The 21,713-nt window shown below is 36.3% G+C and overlaps 1 non-coding gene across 1 annotated transcript; it reads right to left on the reverse strand.

Annotated features, from left to right (window-relative positions):
- Positions 1–12,305: 12,305 nt before the first annotated feature.
- Positions 12,306–12,414, reverse strand: LOC112654189 (U6 spliceosomal RNA). The gene has a single exon (XR_003132852.1). It is a non-coding gene; the product is annotated as a U6 spliceosomal RNA (small nuclear RNA).
- Between the last annotated feature and the right edge of the window lie 9,299 nt (positions 12,415–21,713).

Below are 21,713 nucleotides of genomic sequence, written 5' to 3' on the forward strand. Positions count from 1 at the left end.
TTGGATGAGATAAATGCAGGCATTACTCCAGTCCTCTCCCTCATTGCCAGTAGACTGCCACAACAGCAGCAAATCCCTTAGTCATAAGCACAAGTACATCTGGTTGGATATGGAGAAAAACTTTATTCAGAATAGAAATAAGAAATTGTCTATTAGCTTTCTTTCCTAACCCCAAAATTTTCCCCTCACATTGTTCTTTTGTATAAAGCAGTTGTTCCCCAAATCTCACTTTCAAAAACTAATATTCCTGGAAAGAATAAGCATCTAGCCATATTAACTCCCTGCTCTAAACTTTCTAATACTGACCCTTTGTCAAATGCCACATTTCATAAAAGACTTACTGAAAAAGAAAGCTGCCTAAATATGTACAAATGACAACAATAACAACAAAACTAACTTTCAACCTGTGCATTAAAAATACTTTTTAAGATTGTGCATAACGGTTCACGCTGAAATAGTCTCTAGTTCCTATGACATGTGTTATTTTAGAACTGACACTGGAAGCCATAAAGATAATTCAAAATAACACAATGCCCAATTACCAAACACTGTCCAATGTAGAGGAACAATAGAAAACTATCAGGCCTAGGAGAGTGGTCAGCAAGCTGCTATGGAATCTGAGGTTGGGTCAAATCCTAGGGTTCCTGTCTCTGAAAACCAGTCAGTCCATAATGCAAAATGAGGAATAAAGAGCCAAGACACATTTTCATCCACATCCACATTATTGCAATAGTTTGGATATAACCAGCACAGCTGATCAGACACCATCAGAAAAGATTTGATTCAACCAGCAGCCAAAGGTTCAGAATTTTACCTCATTATCTCTGTCCAATTTTTCTCACAGGATTCTTGATTCACCTGTTACTATATATTTTCAGCTGCTTGATTAGTATAGATTCACTATTCCAGTTTTTTTGCAGGAAACAAAAATAGCAAAGCTCTAGCCTATGTACCTTGAGAATTTCTCCTCTAGATAACGGAATGCTTCAACAAAAAATAAATTACAGAGAATTATATATAAAGTTACATGACAACTGCCATAAACTACTATCTTAAAAACAAATGCACACTAGCTGAAGATTTACATTAAAAAGTAATCAACCTAAGTAAGAAACCTAAGTAAGAAAAGATTTCCTGGAGGGAGACAGCTTATGACACATTTTAAAAGGGACTTTACAGACATGGATTTTAAGAGAGAAGAGTAGAAGGTACTAGCAAAGGTAAAGATACTATACTGGTTCAATGGAAAAAATTTGGTATGGAGAAATAAAAGAAGATCTAACCAAAGCAGAAAATGTAGCAAGCCCTGTAGAAGAAAATGATGTCATGTAGAATGTGCAATTCAGTTAGAGTTTAGTATGTTGGATAGTTTTTTACTTAAAACAACATGGCTTCTCTTCAATAGGAAATACTATTCTGAAATTTTGTGTAAAGATTTTTTTAAATTAAATTTTATATAAAGCTTTAGACATTTTATAGCATTTATCTTCTAATTAAAAAGTAACAACTGTTCTTGGTAGGAAATGTGAAAAATATAGTAAAGTACAATGAGGAGTTTCAAAATCTTCCAAAATACCACTACTTAGACATAACCATTGTTAACATTTACAGCCCTTCAATCATTATACTCTGTGTGTGTGTTTTATATTATATGCTTTATTATATGCAAAACTGGATATCTTACTGCAAATATAGTTTTATTTTTTTTCACTTTTAATATTTTAAAATTAACATCTGCCTTATGTGACATTATTTCTAGGACTTTTTCTATTGTTCTGATTTCATTAATCTTTTTCCAGTTTGCATTATTTTTGTTTTTGTTTTTATTTTTTTTTCAGTTTGCATTATTTTTGACAAGTAGAAGCAATTGCAAATAAAAGATCCAGTTACACTGTCTGAAAGAAATAACAATAATAAATAATCTTTAGTGGAATGAATCTCTTAGCTGTATGATACCTTATTTTGGTTTCCTAGACTAAAATATTCAGAAATGACTATCTTAATAAAGATTTGATACACCCTGGTCCTGTGGAATACACCCTTACTATTTGTTCCAAATTTCTTCAGGGCTTTTAACGTATGTTCCTATTTCACTTTGGAAACCAGAAATCTTGTCTTAAAATTAATGATGAAATACTTTCCTAGGCCATTGTCAATATCATTATCAAGTCATATTTATGAAAGAATTGGGTAACACCAAGGGCATAACATCCTCAGTGGACCCACTGGTTCAAAATGTTGTAATGTACTACCCTTTCATCATTCCCAAAGTCCAACATGCCCCCCTTCCAAAATCAGCTTATCCTACTTGGGCATAAAAGCAGTAGTTCATTTTTACTACATCTCCATGCAGGGCATTATATTCAAAAGAAAGATATAAAAGCACTATTATAAAAAAATAAAAAAAATAAAAGCACTATTATTATTATGTTAAATGTGGCTATTCAAAATGACAATTCTTTTTCTTCTTACAAACAAAATATCTATCTATCATCTATCCATCTATCTATCTATCTCCATTATGTATTTAAATCTATTATTGGAAATTTCTTTCTATAGTTTGCTTGCTTCAGTATTCATCATAGGAACAGACATTAGGAAGTATCTTTTCACTTAGTAGTGAATGTTCCACAACTAGAGAATAACATTGGAGAATGTTTCCCTATTAACTGATGAAGCTTTCTTCTGGGGATGCACAGGTGTTCAGCAGCTCTGACCAGGTATCATAAGTAGATAAATATTTTATGCCTTGCTCTCCCTCTATTTCTGAAAACTTAATGAAAAGTTATGGAAATGAACCATTTCAACAATTATGAAAATAAGCCCAGGCAAGAAGGTATCTATGCTGGCTACTACTTAGAACTGTTCACCTTCCTCTATCATATATAGAGTATGGTTACCCTTCCAAAGCCTGGTGGATAGAAGTGTTCAATGTTAAACTGGCAATCTTAACTGATGACTTTATTTTTTTTAAATGAGAAAGTGTATAAAACATATTACTTAGGTTTGGCCACTTGCAAAAATATTACAAGACAGAATATTTTCAGAACTCAACAAAAATGCTTGCACATTATTCTATTAGACATTGCAAAAGGAAATTTTCAGAGACTGGCAATTTCCTTTTGTACATAGCAACATGTGTTCCTTCTCTGCAGATAGGGAAAAACAAATCAGATTTTTCTCAACTTCCTGGGCATTGAAAACTGATTCAGCTGGACCTATGCCAGCTGAACAAAAGGAGTCACTTAAATGCAAGAGAGTCACAGAATTTCATGAGAAAACAATAATAATCCCCGAGGTGAGCTCTATTGAGGAAGCATACTGCTAAATTTTAAAAATGAGAACAAAGAGATCAGTTTTCTGCTCCATTCTCTCTTCCTTGTGTTTCTTTAAACTACTGAATGAGTGTACAAAGAAGCGAGATATACAAATGAAAGAAACAAAAAACAGAAAGATTCAACTGAAGTCAATGCATGGCTATAGAGCAAGAATTCCCCCAATTTTTTTTTAAAGTTGTAACTACTTGAACATTTATTGACCAATACATTTATAAAGCCTGAGTCACCATAAGGTGATTCAGTAAAATAAGTACTTTAACGGAATAAAACTTACAATAAAAATAACAATTATGTACATGATAATGAGGTCTAAGCTTAAGAACTACACATATTCTTTTTTTTTTTTAAGATTTTATTTATTTATTCATGAGAGACACACAGAGAGAGAGGCTGAGACACAGGCAGAGGGAGAAGCAGGCTCCACGCAGGGAGCCCAACATGGGACTCAACCCCGGGTCTACAGGATCAGGCCCTGGGCTGAAGGCAGCGCCAAACCGCTGAGTCACCTGGGCTGCCAACCTACACATATTCTAAATACTATTTCATACAGTCAAATTAAATGTTTCTGGCTTTGTCCTAATAGGAGAAGAAAAAAACTGGATAGAACTCCCGAAGAGTAAGGATCCGTAACAACACATGGGAACGTAGAGAGAATGTGGTCTGTCCACTTTTGGGAAATGGGACTCTAGGATATGAATGATGCAGCACTAAGAACCACAGATTCTCTCTCACCCCACAATCATCCTCCTTCAGGGCTGCCTTGCTGCCTACATCCTGGGGAGCACTATTAGTATTATATTTCATATAAATGGTGACCACTGGAACTGTACTATGCAAAAGAGGTGTTTCTTATCCAAAGAGAAATGTCAGGAGAGGTTGGCTACTGTATGTTCCCCATCTCCCATGTACACCTCAATCTTCCATTCAAGCATATATTCAACAACCATTTGGGGGAAATTGTTATCAGTTGAGATTCTTTTAATTAAGGTGTCAGAAAATCCAATTCAACCTAGCTTAATTTTTTTTTTTTAAAAAAGGAATTTATTGTTTCATGTTCAGGGGTATACTGACTTTACACCAATAGATGGTATCATGAGAATCCTGTGTGTCTCTCTCCACTCCTTGGCTCCACTTCCTCTGTGTTGACTGTTCTTTGACAGTACTTTGTAAATTGTTTAGAGCTGTACAAACTACTAAAAGACAAACTTGTCTGTTATTAATCATTGCTCCTGCTTTTATCAATTCCAAAGGAAACAGAATTATCTTGTGAGAACAACCAGCCTATTAGTCAATAAATGGATATATAACTTGAGGAATAAAAGTGACCACACCCTTAAAATGAAACAGATAATTTGGTCTGAATCAGAATTGCTGGGGCAGGGCTTGAGTGCCTACATTTTTAATAGCTCTCTACTTAATATGTTGCGTAAGACCACTGGTCTGCACATTCAACAGATAGCACCAAGAACTAGTTTCCTACCTTTGTGAAATGTTTAAAGGAATTCAATAGTTATTCTAATATTAAAATGTATCTAAATTATACTATTGCCAAACTTTTTATCTGTGGCAGTCTTAAGAAAGAATGTTTCAGGTTTTCTAAAATGGCCAGGACCCACAGAAGTATCTCAGCTTTTCTCAAACTTTATTCCCTGTGTTTACTCTCACCTTCAGATAGCTTTTATTCACATATAATTTTAGGGAAAATTTCAGGTGAAATTTGAAACCCCAGTATGAATTGCCATAAGTGTGTTGGCATATCTTTGAGATATTAACATACATTCTTTTTTTTTCTCCCCAGCATTTCCTCCATCCCTTTCCCTTATTCAAACAAACATGCCTGATAAAAAAACAAACAAACAACCACTCTCTTTCACCATACACAAAGATAAACTCAAAATGGATGAAAGATCTAAATGTGAGACAAGATTCCATCAAAATCCTAGAGAAGAACGCAGGCAACACCCTTTTTGAACTCGGCCACAGTAACTTCTTACAAGATACATCCACGAAGGCAAAAGAAACAAAAGCAAAAATGAACTATTGGGACTTCATCAAGATAAGAAGCTTTTGCACAGCAAAGGATACAGTCAACAAAACTCAAAGACAACCTACAGAATGGGAGAAGATATTTGCAAATGACGTATCAGATAAAGGGCTAGTTTCCAAGATCTATAAAGAACTGATTAAACTCAACACCAAAGAAACAAACAATCCAATCGTGAAATGGGCAAAAGACATGAAGAGAAATCTCACAGAGGAAGACATAGACATGGCCAACACGCACATGAGAAAATGCTCCGCATCACTTGCCATCAGGGAAATACAAATCAAAACCACAATGAGATACCACCTCACACCAGTGAGAATGGGGAAAATTAACAAGGCAGGAAACCACAAATGTTGGAGAGGATGAGGAGAAAAGGGAACCCTCTTACACTGTTGGTGGGAATGGGAACTGGTGCAGCCACTCTGGAAAACTGTGGAGGTTCCTCAAAGAGTTAAAAATAGACCTGCCCTACGACCCAGCAATTGCACTGTTGGGGATTTACCCCAAAGATACAGATGCAGTGAAACGCCGGGACACCTGCATCCCGATGTTTATAGCAGCAATGGCCACGATAGCCAAACTGTGGAAGGAGCCTCGGTGTCCATCGAAAGATGAATGGATAAAGAAGATGTGGTTTATGTATACAATGGAATATTCCTCAGCCATTAGAAACGACAAATACCCACCATTTGCTTCAACGTGGATGGAACTGGAGGGTATTATGCTGAGTGAAATGAGTCAATCGGAGAAGGAAAAACATTATATGGTCTCATTCATTTGGGGAATATAAATAATAGTGAAAGGGAATAGAAGGGAAGGGAGAAGAAATGGGTAGGAAATGTCAGAAAGGGAGACAGAACATAAAGACCCCTAACTCTGGGAAACGAACTAGGGGTGGTAGAAGGGGAGGAGGGCGGGGGTGGGGGTGAATGGGTGACGGGCACTGAGGGAGGCACTTGACGGGATGAGCACTGGGTGTTATTCTGTATGTTGGCAAATTGAACACCAATAAAAAATAAATTTATTATTAAAAAAAAAAAAACATGCCTGAGAGGAGTAAAACAAGGCAAAAACCAGAAAAGCCTAACAGTCATTCTGGCTATGGTTTTCAACTGCCAAAGAACTTAAATGGACAATATCTGGGGTAGAGACAAAATACTCAGAAGAAATGAAGAAAGAAAGGTACCATATCTGTCACCTCCACCTACTACCTCTGCCAGACACACATATAGACTAGAAATAAGTTCTCTAATTGGTGATTATAGAGATTTTGGAAAGCCCTACATGGAAGACATAATGGGGCCAGGACCCTTAGGGAGAAGACATAATTGTGGTGAATTTAAGCAGATGAGAATAAAGAAAACCCAGAGTCTCTCATGCTTCCTTACTCCCAAAGCTTGACACAGAAACAGCAAAAATTTTCCTGTACCCCACCCACTCAACTCCACCAAGATTGGCACAGAAATAAAAGGAGATAGAGAAGCTAAGAGAGCCAGGTGGACACAAATAGGAGAATTTTAGACTGTCCTGACTCAGCTGACTAAACCTCTTGGTCATTTGACATGCATTCAATCTTTCTTCTGGGGAAAAAAATGAACTTTGTGAAGATGGAATGTCATTTGCAGAGTGCAAGACCACAAAACTCGAACCATTCTTTCCCAAAAAGTAATGTGTATATATTACAAAGGGGGCAGGGGGAAGCAAGGGATTATTGACAAAGCCTTTACATCTATTCATAAGAATTCTTATATGCCTGTATTTTAGTTATCTATTGCTGCAATAACAAATTATTCCAAACTTAATGGCTTAAACTTATAATAATTATTTATCTCACATGGTTTCTGTAGGTCAAGAATTTCAGAGTGGCTTAGCTCTGTCAATTTGGTTCAGGTTCTCTCCTGAGTTAAAATGTCAGCTAAGACTACACTCATGTAACATCTTGACTAAGTCTGGAAGATCTGACTTCCCAGGTAGGTCATTTACAGGACAAACAAGTTCACTGTGGCTATTGCCAATTGGTCTCAGTTCCTCTCCTCCACAAAACTGCTTGAGGATTCTCAAAATATGGTGGCTGGCTTTCCTGGGGAGACAGATAGTGAAGAGAAGGCAGACGCCACAATCTCTTTTATGACTAACATTCAGAAATTGCACATTGTTATTTCCTCCAAGATCCTATTGGTTATATGGATCAAATCTACTGATTATGGGAGAAGATCATACAAGAACAAGAATGCCAGAAGGAATGCCTCATTAGGCACCACCTTGAAGGCTGGCTACCACCGTCTAAAGGAAGCAGTGTTTTTTGAACTTAACTCTGAATGAACTTTTTGTTCATTTCCCAAAGACAAGGCATCATAGGGATATGGAAAGATTCATCTTTGTTGCTTACACCAAAAAAACGAAACATGAAACCTCATCAGTAAAGCACTGGGAAGCCATTGTGGATATATCTGATTTTTATTTAATTTTATTTTCAATGGAAAATAAGGGGTATTGCTATAAAAAAAAAACAAAACCCTTCTGATTAATGTCTGTTTCCTAAAATCCTAACCTTCCACTCATCACTTAATGAAAATAACCAACTAACTTAGGACCTGGCAAGGAGAATAGAGTTTTTCCTGATCTGTGTCCAAAGAATTACTAGCAGCAACTTCTGTGTACCAATGACTAACGGAGCATTTGTCCACTCTCACCTCTGTGCCCTGGTATTGTGTAAGCCCCCAAACCTGTGTATAATCCTGGAAAGGTAAGTAAAATGCAAATAGCACAATAAAGGCTTAAGCTAAATTAAGACACAGAAAGACAGTATAGGTTGTATTTCTTTCACACATGTCCAAAATACCCACTACCCAAGGATTCTGATAAAAATTGAACCAATGCTTGAAGTAGAAGACAAAAATGTCACTAATTTTATCTACATGAAATAAAACAATTTGGAAATTTAATCCATTTGGTCACTTCACTTAGTCAACTCAATTTATTTTATTTTTTTAGAGATTTCATTTTATCTTTTTAATTGTAAATTGTATTTTATTTTAGAGAGAGAGCACAAATAGGGGAAGGGGCAGAGACCGAAGGAGAAGGACAAGCAGACTCCTTCAGGAGCAGGGAGCCTGATCCCAGGACCCTGAGATCATAACCTGAGCCAAAGTCAGAGACTTACCTGCCTGAGCCACCCAGGTGCCCCTAGTCAACTCAATTAAAAAAAAATCTTCAAAGGTTTTAAACAGAATTATATTGTAGAGTCTTACTTCTATTAAGAATAACAATAATAAAATAAATCACTTGTATGTTAAGCACTATATACTAGGCACATTTTTTCATCTCATTTGTCTCCAAAAAAAAAAACTGAGATTTGTGCATTACTATTTACAATTTTCACATGTGAAATCTCAGAGTCAGAAAGGTTAAATAACTTACCCAAGAATATTTAGTAAAGCCAGGGTTGAAATTCCTGACTCCAAAACCTGTGTTCACTACCCTTAAGCACATGTTTGCCAATAAAGTGGTCTCCTTTTCGAACAGAAGGCAAATTTAAAATATTTTGAGAAAAATATTTACTACAGAAATATCAAATGTATAACATAGAAGGAGAAAAAAATTCACCATCATTATCAATTCTAATAAGTACCTACTATGTCCAAAATACTCTAAGATTTTAAAAATAATAATTAAAAACATACCTCCAAAACTGAGCAGTGTGTCATGGCAGCAGCAGTGAGATGGAACATGACAGCTAAAATGAAAAATTTCTTACCACACAGTGGGCTCTGCAGTCTAAAGTATTGACTGCAAAACTTCTCGGACCAGACATAAGGGAAAAGGCAGACTAATTAACCAGCTCTAAGAGAAAACCTTACATGTCTTCATTTTATAAAATATTCTTCATCTATCCTATTTCCTCATTCTCATCTAGTTACAACTACCAGAAGGAAAATTTAACTTTGAGGCTTGAACATTTGTGATTGTTAGCCAAGGGTCTCTTTATCCATGTTTTTAAGAGAGAAACCAAGTCAAAAGAAGTCAACCCTTCTTGTGAGTTGCCCAAGCCATACAAATGGAGTCAGCCAAAGAAAGGTACAGTATTTTACTTGTCCTTGTAACATAGTCTTATACCCAAAGTTTCCTCATCCTTTGGAAAATGAGATAGTTCATATAAATATATATACATATATTAAGATTAACATAATCTGAAAATCTTAAGCAGAAGTTTATTATTTTAATACATAGACTTTGGAGTTAATATTAATCTACTAATATTTATATAATTACTATTTTATCACTTCATACTATGTAGCTATATCACTGCTCAGAAATTTTTTACCCAACTATAGTTAACATACAGTGCTATATTAGCTTCAGGTGTACAACGTAATGATTCAACACTTGTATCCATTGCTCACTGCTCATCACAAGTGTATTCTTAATCCCCTCATTTCACACATAACTCGCTCGCCTTCCCTCTGACAACTACCAATTTGTTCTGTATAGTTAAGAGTATGGGCTTTGTTTGTTTGTTTGTATCTTTTTTCTTTGTTCATTTGTTCTGTTTCTTAAATTTGACACACAGGTGAAATCACATGGTATTTGTCTTTCTCTGATGGACTTTCTTCACTCAGCATTATACCCTCTAGGTCCATCCATGTTTCTGCGAATGGAAAGATTTCACTCTTTTTTTTATGGCTGAGTAATATTTCATTGTGTATATATACCACATCTTCCTTATCCATCCATCTACCAGTGGATATGTGGGCAAGCTTCCATAGCTTGCTTTTCTAAATAATGCTGGAATAACCAGGGGGTATATATATCTTTTCTAACTAGTGTTTTCATTTTCTTTGGGTAAATACCCAGAAGTGAAATTACTGGATCATATGGTAATTGTTTTTAATTTTTTGAGGAATCTTCATAACATTTTCCACAGTGGCTACACCAGCTTGCATTTCCATCAACAACACAAACAGATTCCTTTTTCTCCACATTCTCACTAACACTTGTTATTTCTTGTTGGTTTTGATTTTAGCCATTTTGGCAGGTGTATGGTGACATCTCATTGTGCTTTTGATCTGCATTTCCCTGATGATGAGTGATGTTGATCTTTTCATGTTTCTATTGGTCATCTGTATACCTTGTTTAGAAAATGTCTTTTGGGATCCCTGGGTGGCGCAGCGGTTTGGCGCCTGCCTTTGGCCCAGGGCGCGATCCTGGAGACCCAGGATTGAATCCCACGTCGGGCTCTCGGTGCATGGAGCCTGCTTCTCTCTCTGCCTGTGTCTCTGCCTCTCTCTCTCTCCCTCTGTTACTATCATAAATAAATTTAAAAAAAAAGAAAATGTCTTTTTAGTTCCTCTGCTCATTTTTTAAAAAAGATTTATTTATTTATTTATTTATTTATTTATTTATTTATTTACTTGAGAGAAAGAGAGAGAGCAAGGGGAGGAGCAGAGGGAGAAAAAATTCTCACACAGACTGCCCCCTGAGCACAGTGCCTGATGTGGAGCTCAATTCTAAGGCACTGGGCCAAAATCAAGACCCAGTCAATTAACCAACTGAGCCAGCTGGGTAACCCTCTACTCATTTTTAATTGGATTATTTTGGGGGTTTTTATGTTGTGTTGTATAAATCTTTATATATTTTGGGTATTAAACCTTTATTGGAAACATCATTTGCAAATACATTCTCCCATTTACTAAGTTGTTTTTTTTTGTTTTGTTTTGTTGATGCTTTCCTTCACTGTGCAAAAGCTTTTTATTTTGGTGTAGTCTCAATAGTTTATTTTTGCTGTTGAGTCTCTTGCTTGAGGAGACATATCTAGAAAAGTATTGCTACAACTTATATTAAAGAGATTACTGCCTATGTTTTTGTCTAGGAATTTTATTTTTATTTTTTAAGATTTTATTTATTTATTCATGAGAGACACAGAGAGAAGCAGAGACATAGGCAGAGGAAGAAGCAGGCTCCCTGCAAGGAGCTCAGTGCAGAACTCGATCCCAGGACCCCAAGATCGCATCCTGAGCCAAAGGCAGATGCTCAGTCACTGAGCCACCCAGGCATACCTCATCCAGCAATTCTATGGTTCAGGTCTCACATTTAGGTCCTTATACCATTTTGAGTTTATTTCTATGCATAGTATCAGAAAGTGGTACAGTTTTCCCAGCACCATTGTTGAAGAGACTGCCTTTCCCCCATTGTATCTTCTTGCTTCCTTTGTGATTGATTAATTGTTCATAAAACCATGGATTTATTTCTGGGCTCTATATTCTATTCTATTGACCTATGTGTCTATTTTTGTGCCAGCACCAAACTGTTTTGATTGCTACAGCTTTGTAGTACATCTTAAAACCTGGGACTGTGATACCTCTAGCTTTGATTTTCTTTTTCAAGATTGCTTTGGTTCTTTGGGCTTTAAAATATGTGGTTCCATACATATTTTAGGATCATTTGTTCTAGTTCTGTGAAAAATACTGATAGGGATTACATTAAAATTTATAGATTGCTTTGGCTAGAATGGACTTTTTAACAATATTTGTTCTTCCAACCCATGAGCATGGAACATCTTTCATTTGTTTATGTCATCTTTAATTTCTTTCATCAGTGTTCTACAGTTTTTGGAGCATAGGTCCTTTCACCTCCTTAGTTAAGTTTATTCCTAGGTATTTTGTTCTTTTTAGTGCAAGTGTAAATGGGATTGTTTTATTACTTTCTCTTTCTGCTACTTCATTATTATTATATAGAAATGCAACTGGTTTTTGTATATTAATTTTTGTGCCCTATGATTTTACTGAATTATCAGTACTAGTAGCTTTTTGGTGGATTCTTTATGGTTTTCAATATACACTATCATATCATCTTCAAATAGTGGAAATTTTACCTCTTCCTTACCAATTTGGATGTCTTTTATTGATTGGCTGATTTTTTTTTTTAATATGGAACACTTCACAAATTTGTATGTCTTCCATGCACAGTGGCCATGCCAATCTTCCATGCATTGTTCAAATTCTTTAAATTATGTGCTGCAGAAGCAAGCACTATTTCTTTTTGTTGTCTGATTGCTGTGGCTAGGACTTCCAGTACTATGTTGAATAAAGAGTACAAGTGGACATCTTTGTCTTATTCCTGATCTTAGAGGAAAAGTTCTTAGTTTTTCTGCATGTAGTATGATATTAGCTGTCGGTTTTTCATTTTGGCCTTTGTGATGTTGAGGTATGTTCCCTCTAAATCTACTTTGTTGACAGTTTTTATCATGAATGGATGTTGTACTTTATCAAATAATTTTTCTGCATCCATTGAAATGATCATATGGTTTTTATCCTTTCTCTTATTGATGTGATGTATCATGTTGATTGACTTGCAAATATTGAAGCACTCTTGTATCTTTGGAATAAATCCCACTTGATTGAGGAGAATGATTTTTTTTAATGTATTGTTGGATTCAGTTTGCTAGAATTTTGTGGAGGGTTTTTGCATCTACATTCATCAGAGATATTGATCTTTAGTTTACTTTTTTTACAGTGTCACCATAAATTCTTGAAATGGCTTTTTACAAATCAGAAAGAAGAGGGGTGGCTGCAGGAAATATTTTTTAATTTGTTAGAATTCCATCTCAGATTACTTCTTTTCAGACTGCTGTACCTCACTTGTAGCAGGCTGGCATTGATGAGAAAACAAAAATAATTATGCAATTACTATGAAGCTCTGTGTTCAAAGGTAATTTTTACTTCACAAATGGCAGTAGATTGGATGGGAATCAGTCCCCTTGTCTATTTAATTTCCTCCAAAGCATCTGAAGACATATAAGAAAGTTTATAGCATTAATTCAACGTGTATCCAAGATTTTCTTGATCTTAACAGTCAGATTCACTCTGCAGTTTAATAGCCAAAATCCTTCCTACAAAATAAGAAAAGGAATAAAATTCCATCGGAAACTCAGAACAGCTTTTGGAAAAGTGAATATTTCTAAAGTTTAGCATATTTATGTCTTATTTCACTATCTCCAGTGTTTTGAAAAATACCAAAAGCAGAATTTGTATTCAAAATTTCACCATAAAAAAGTTTCCTGTTTCTAAGGCTACCGAAAATACTGAAGTTCCTTTTGCAGGATGGCTTTCATCAGCATTAAAGAGACAGCAGATATGACTGCACTTTAAATACTCATCTTGCAAATTCCTTAGTTATTTATTTGCATTTTTTAATCTCTTGGAAGTGCCACTACCTATACAAATGTGATTTGATTTTATCAAATGTCCTTAGACTTTCAATAGAATATAGAATAGAAGTGGATAAAGTTTCAATTTCCTTATTTAAAGTGCTTTCTCTAATTCTTATATTCAACAGAGGACTAATGCAAATAGAACCGAGGGTTACATGGAACTGTTAACACCCCAGGAAAGAATCCCAGGGTGTAGTTATTGGTTTTTCCCAACCAGTTTCTTTATGGGCTCATTTCACATCTGATCTCACACCTTGGAAAAAATACAGGTCTGAAGGGTCACTTGAATGAGAGATTTTCCTCTTTATAACACCGAATAGAAATTGAGGGCTTTGATATTGTCATGGAAATGACTCTTTGTAAATAGAGCTCAAAGGCCTATTTCAAACCAGAATGAGCTGGAACAATGTTTTCTTTTTCTTTTCAGATTATGAGATTGGAGTATGGGTAGAGAGAACCTCTGGTCAAGATAGTGGGAGGAAATGGAGGAAAAAAGAGCATGCCTAAGAGAATTCCTCTCACTTATGCCAGCAAGTTGTATAGAATAGCTTTATTCAAAAAAAGAAGTTTGTCTTCTTCAGGTGCACAAAGACACAGCCTATTGAGACTGGAGAGGAAAGGTAGGCAAACTAAGAAAGAAAAAAATGCAACATGTCATTTGTCTCTGATCCTCAGTTTTAATTTAAAAAGGCAAGTTTCATACTGGAAATTACAACCCACACAAACGTTTAAAAAAGTCTACTTTTCAAAGCAAGTAATTGATTTTTTTAAGTAGGATTTTAGAAAGAAATAGATAATGTTTTAGTGAATATTTAAATACCTAATTAAATGAGTGTTTGTTTTGGTGTTCATATCATGTAGAACTTTATTTTCTTTTAACAAACGGCAAAAAATAAAACCTTTAATTCCATTAAAAAACAAAAGAATAAATTGAAGACAGGGAAGTGATAATGAACTGTTGCTTTAAAAAGTCCTCACCCTCACACTGAGACTATTAAATTGGATTTCAGTTTTAGGATCTCAATGCTATCTTAATTTTTTTTTTTTTTAGCCTTCTTAGCAATTTTTAAAAATAAAAATGCAGGGGTCTTCTCTAGTTCATACAAATCAAAAATATTTGGAGAAATAAACATAGAGAAAAATCCCTGGATTTAAACTTTGAGGACAATTTAAAGCTAATAATATTGAATAGTGGTACAAAGCCTCATATTTTCAAAGTCACAATTATAGTCCATATTCTGCACCTCACTTTAAGGGCACATCCTTTTATAAAATCCTCTATCGATTCTTAATATTTGTTCTTTGAGTCCAGGAAGCAAGTAAAGGAAGACTTCTGCATCGGAGTTGTTCACAGCATCTAGCCATCAACCCCTCCTTGACCTTTGAGAAAAAGGTAATGTCTTGTCACTGTTAAATAAGCTTGGGAAATATTTCTGTTGGTCACCTACCTTGTGGAAACTAGAGAGTGTCTAAAAAGCATTTAAAGTATCTTATAACAAGAGATTATGAACAGTTACTACTGAGTTTTAATGTAGGAGAGTTCCATTTTAAAGTAGTTCAGCTTAATGGAATGAATATCAAAAATAATTAGAATCTATTACCTTATGCCTAAAGGCAATTTATATTATATGGAAGCAATCCTTCCAGGTGGAGTTGCTAGCACTCAGACTCTTGGGTGAGAGTGCTCTATTACCGTGTTAAAATAAAAACTGCATCTGGCTTCTAGCTTCACTTTTAATTCAGTTGTGCCCACACTGGTGAAAGAATAGTGATTTGCTATTCTTTCTATTCAAAGACATGCCTTCCATTTAGAGACAGTCATAAATGTTTGAGAAGTACGCTTTTAACATTAATCAAGAAATTACATTAAATGAACTGAGTGTAATCTCTATTGAAGATTAATATTCAATACGTAGCACCTATAAAGATAATATGATTCTATCTTCAACAGACATAAAAACAAAATAAAGCACTGAGGAGTTCACAAAAAGAAAGAAAAGGAAAAAGAAGAGTGCTCCTATTTCCCAAAATGGGGATTAGGCAAAATAAGAAAAAGAACTTTCCATAGACATAAAGATTAGAATTAAGATTTAGAAAACACTCAAATCCTAGATATTTCTGATGCTGACTTAAATTTCCCTCTATTTTAAAGAGGATGAGTCATTTCCAAGAAGCCTCAGGCCAATATAAGGACTTAAGAGAAGGTGGGAAAATGGGGCCTTTTAAAAAAGGCTGATCTTGTAATGAGCAATAACAGAAATTCCTCTTGTTTGAAAATGTCAAATGCACTCTCCAGTGCCAAAGACCTTGAGCTTAATCCTATTATTCAGTCGAGTTTGAAATAGGGTAAAATCTTAATTTTGCGTAGTTCTTCATAGTTTACAAAGCTTTTTCAGTAATTCTATCCCCTTTACCTATGTATTTTCTTCATAGCAATTGTTGATACCTGATATGTTGGACATTTATTTGCTTATTTCCTTATTATCTTTTGCCTACTGCTAAAATGTAAGCTCCATAAAAGCAAGGATGTTATCCTGCACTGTTCATTTCTATATCTCCAGCACCCAGAACAGTGCTTGATGCATAGTAGACAATAGATATTTGTTAAATGAACAAATGAGATAAATAAAAATGGATAAACACTACTGCATTTGAGCTTTGAAAACCCCAGAGAAAAGGACAGGTATATCTCACTCTCTTTATGAGTGAGGAAACCAGGACTCAAAACAGTACATTATTTAATAATAGTATAAACAGTCATATTTAGAAAGATCCAGGTCCATTATAGTACTACTCTTTGCTGACTTGTGCAAAGAGACTAGATTATGGGTAGTCCAAGATTACTGCCATCAGAATCAGCCCATTTCCACTTTTCATGAAGATTGATGCAAGAGAAAAAAAAATGAGTAAGTTCACATCCTTCTCTACAACCACAGCTGTCAACCTTTGTCAGCTTTCTTTTCTCTTGGATCACTTCCTAAATTAAATTCCCCTGCTGATATGTTTGTTGTCTCAGCACCCACTTTGTGTTTATGATTTCCCTCCTGGTATCTTCCCTTCCTACGGATATCATTTATTGAGCCCCTCTTACACATTGTTAGGCATTTTTCATTCGTCCCCTGGAATGAAACTGCAAGGAAACTGTAGATCAGGCTTCAAAGACAGACTCTCTCCCCACCAGACTGCCTCAATGGAGGACCTGGCTCCTTAGAGGCAGTTCTTGGTAGGCCCAGAACAGAGCCCACCATCACCCTTAACACAGGAACTCAGCAAAAGCTTAACCCTCTACTGGTTAGCTGTGGGGGTGCTGTGGCATATGAGTAAAACATGGGCAACTAGACACCTGATTATTAGCACTCCAGTGTTCCTGAGAGGTTAAAGGTATCTGAACTCACCTAACCCAGGATTTGATTTACAACTGCAATGAGAAAAAAGGTAATAATCCAGTCAATAGTTATTTTGCAGGACTCAGTCCCCGATGGTGATGGGTGGATCAACTTTATCTTTCTTCCTCACCAGCTACACCCAAACATTTTTGTAAGGATATCATGCTATCCTTTATTACCAACCCCTGCTCTTTCTTTCCTTTTCTTCTTAGTGAAACACTAAGCTCATTCCTTGTAGACTAGAAGTAAACAGCTATAGCAGGTAACTATGTGATTCTCATGTCCCTCCTAACAGCTGGTGCAGATTCCGCCTCTAAACTGGCACCTCACATTTTCATTGGAGTCAAATATGGTGCCTTCTAAACAATGGCTGAAGAAAAGGGATGGAAAGACACAGATGTTTCAGTAACCAGATTTCTGTCATTGAAAATGCCTGACCATAAACATAAATTCTTTCTGAATCTGACTTTCAGTTACTAACATTTTGTGAAGTCATTTGAGAAAGAAACCAAGTTAAATAAATAGGCTTACTGATGAATTTATGACACTGGATAAGCAAAAGATAGTTGCTTGGTATAATGCCAAACTCTAGGCTGCAAGGGGCCTCTGCACATATATTAAGGCAAATGGGAGCTTTAGAAGAGTGTCCTAGGGCAGGTCTGAGCTCAGGATATTTCTTTCAATTGTTAAACAGTGTGTGCTGCCCTGAGCTTTAGTCTAGACAAAATGGAAATTATGATAAGACTATTCATGAGCAAAGATGAGCCACAGGGTCCAAACAACAGAATACGCCCTGCCAGTCAAAGGGTCAGAGACATGGGGAGGACAGGGAATTGGGATCCTTCTTGAGAGTGAGTCCAAAAACCCCATGACTAGGAAGATACTTGGAGTTCTTACATCTGCAGATGATGGAGACATTAGAGAATACCTAAGTCGTATATGTGACCAGATACAAGACAAAGTCATTCTGTCTTTCTTACTCCATTTTGGACAAGTTTTGTTTAGGGAAGACCAATTAGTCCACATAGACCTCAAACAATATTAATCTTAGCTGCATATGGAGACCAGTGTGATGAACCTACATTTATTTAATTAATTAATTAATTAATTTATTTATTTATTTATTTTAGAGAGAAAGCAAGTACAGTCAGGGAAGGGCAAAGGGACAGGGAGAGAGAGTCCTAAGCACAGAGCCTGATACAGGGCGCAATCTCATGACCTTGAGATTATGACCTGAGCCAAAACCAAGTCAGACACAACTGACTATACCACCCAGGTACCCCCAAACCTATAATTAAATAAACAAAAAACAAACCAGGCCCTATTGCCTAGATATTCTGATTTAATTGGTCCACAATGGAATCTTGGAATCCATTTTTTTCTTAAGATCCTTCAGATGATTCTAAGGTATAGCAGCCAAAGTTGAAAGCACTAACCTGATAAAAATAGCAGTTTTCTAAATAGTAGATTTAGTAAATATTCCTAAGGTTATAATAACTTCACAATGATTTTAAAAAAGACAACATGTGGTTAGGTTGTAGCAATGATGAATATTTACCCAAAAGAGTCATGGAAAATAAAAACCCTTCCTGGTGTTACCAATGGTAATACTTTCTGGTATTACCAATCACCAAAGGGTGATTGAGAGATGGCCATTCACACTTTTAAGAATGGGTATCTGAAGACTTTACCGGACATAGTTGTCTATATGATTTACATCTAGACCCATAAGTGAGAAACAAATATCTTGTTTAAACCATTTTTATTTTATTTTTTAAATTGTAGCAGTAATTAACTGCTAATAAATCTTAATTAATCATTCATTAGCATGTCTATCATATGAAGAGACACTGTCTTCAAGTGAAGACAACACAGAGGGAAACTAGAGCAAAAAGAAAAAGGCAGAATTCTGTTGATACAATCTGAATCACTAGATCTAGCCATGCCTGAAGCCATATTTCTTTTCCATTTTTGTTATAAAAGTGAATCTAGGGCAGTCTGGGTGGCTCAGCGGTTTAGCACCACCTTCAGCCCAGGGCGTGATCCTGGAGACCCAGGATGGAGTCCCGCGTCAGGCTCCGGGCATGGAGCCTGCTTCTCCCTCTGCCTGTGTCTCTGCCTCTCTCTCTCTCTGTCTCTCATGAATAAATAAATAAAATCTTATATATATATATATATATATATATATATATATATATATCTTTTAAAAGTAAATAGATTCACTTTTTTAAAAAAAGATTTTATTTATTTATTTATTCATGAGAGACACAGAGAGAAAGAGAGAGGCAGAGACACAGGCAGAGGGAGAAGCAGCCTCCCCAGGGTGGAGCCCGATGTGGGACTCAATCCCAAAATTCTGGGATGACATCCTGAGCCAAAGGCAGACGCTCAACCACTGAGCCACCCAGAAATCCCATTAAGTTGAGTTTCTATCATTTGGAGGGGGAAAAAAAAGGCCCAGATCAATTTAGCAATCTTTAGCAAGCATGTTCTCAATAATGTATGTGACATTATTTTGACCAATTATGGGCTATGGAATTGGGAATAGGAACCAACTTATTTAGATCCCTGATTCCCAAGCAACAGAGAGATCTAAATTGATATCTAGATTACATTAGCACCCACATTATGCCTTTATCATAGCATCTTATTTTTATTATTTTAAAATACCACATGGGATTTCAGTGGCTTCCAAGAGTTAAGACATTGCCGAGGAAAATGGTAATTTAGGAAGATTTACCAGCTTTCAATTACAGAAGAGACTGAAAAGATTTTGAAGTATGGGACTGGAGATAGGAGACCAGTTTTGAGTAGGAACTGAGATGATGAGGGCCTCATGGCACAGGGAACAAATAGGAAGGGACAAAGTTAAGAAAACCAATTCAATCTTTAGGTTTAACATATTCATGTTCTACTGGTATATTAGTAAAGTGCTTCGTAGTTCATAACATATTTTCACATGTTCTCTTATTCGACACTTAGCAATAATTCTTTGGAGTAAGCAAAGCAACTAGTTTCAGCATTTTATAGAAATGGAAACTGAGGCTTGGTATGATTATGGGTCTCATCCAAACTCACATGGGTGTCAGAGCAGGGGTCAGACTCCAGATTTTTTTTTTTAATTTTTTTTTTATTTATTTATGATAGTCACACAGAGAGAGAGAGAGGCAGAGACACAGGCAGAGGGAGAAGCAGGCTCCATGTCCGGGAGCCCGACGTGGGATTCGATCCCAGGTCTCCAGGATCACGCCCTGGGCCAAAGGCAGGCACCAAACCGCTGCGCCACCCAGGGATCCCTCCAGATTTTCTAATTAGCAATCTATCGATATACCAGATCTCTCTGTACTCAGAGAGCCACCTATAAACAAAGTTTTCTTTTCAGCAACTTCATTTGTTTGTTAATTCTACTTCATTGTTCATTGTTTTCTTCTCATTTATGACCTCTCCTGAGTGGTGATATGGGCTGAATTCCCGAGGTGAATCATCTTTATGATGTAGTAACCAAGGGGTGTGTGTGTGTGTGTGTGTGTGTGTGTGTGTGTGTTTATCAAGGGAGGGAAGAGAGGAATTACCAAACAATCACCCAAAAAACCCAACCTTGAGCCCCATAGAATGGATTTATGTTAATTTTTCAAATCTTTTCTTCTGCTCAGTGCCTCCTCCAAAATGAGATCACCTCTCATTCATTCTCATGCCAGTAGTCCTGATAATTTTAATAATTTGCCATTTCAAGGAGCCATGGGAAAAGAAAGGAAGTTGCTTTTAGACACTGTCTTATTCAAGCAAACGGAAATGGTTTCTGAACCACAGAAAACAAATAAACATGCCTCTCCCTGGAACTTCACTAGTGTTTGCCTGTTGTCTGGCACCAAGAAATGTGCTTTAAAATAATGGTGCAGTGTGTGCCCAGAGATTCTGAATGCTAGTGGGGCTATCTAAATCCTAGAAGAAGCGGATGTTGACTATGTCTAGGACCACTGAGCTTGGACCACCTCCCAAATACTGGGTGTGAAACCACATGCTAAATGTCTTTCCATACAGCAAAATGAAATGCCAAATCCTTAATGGTCAGCTCAGCTTTCACAATTTCCAAAGAAGCATATTTTATTATTGCTCAGAGAATAATGTTTGCATATTATGTATATAACCATGGTACATGACATCCATCATGATATCGATGCTTTGCATTCTGGGGACACTGTAAAGCATTCTAAAGATTTGCATATTTTCTATTATCATGTCCAATGATGTACCTTTCATCCTTTGCTTATGAATTAAAAAATGTGTAGTTTGGAATTCTGTGGGATCCTGCTGAATTCCTTAGGACCATGGTCAAACACAGCTAAATGGTTATCCTTTTCCATAATATTATTCTTGGGCATGGAGAGGAGTATCTTTTTAATAAAGGAAAATTGGCAAAGAGACTTCTTGCAGTGCAGTCCTGGTTTGGCACAAAATGTGAGGTACCGGGGATGCAAACATCTCCTCTTCAGATCCTTACCTGGCAAAGACACAAGAGGACATATTCCCTGGCGTTGCTCAGCAATCTGCAGCACCATGGTAGGTCTTAGGTCTTTGGACTGACCTTCTCTCAGATGGTAGAAATCCAAAGTAAAGCAATGTGACCTGGCAAATGGAGGATCCTGGAGCAGAGCGTGTGATTTCTTCCATTCCTATGGAGATCCTCCTTTGGCTGAAAGTCCATCCAGGGACAAAGTGTTTCCAGATCTTTG

The sequence above is a fragment of the Canis lupus genome, chromosome 3, assembly GCF_003254725.2.
Source record: "Canis lupus dingo isolate Sandy chromosome 3, ASM325472v2, whole genome shotgun sequence".
Lineage (NCBI taxonomy): Eukaryota > Metazoa > Chordata > Mammalia > Carnivora > Canidae > Canis > Canis lupus.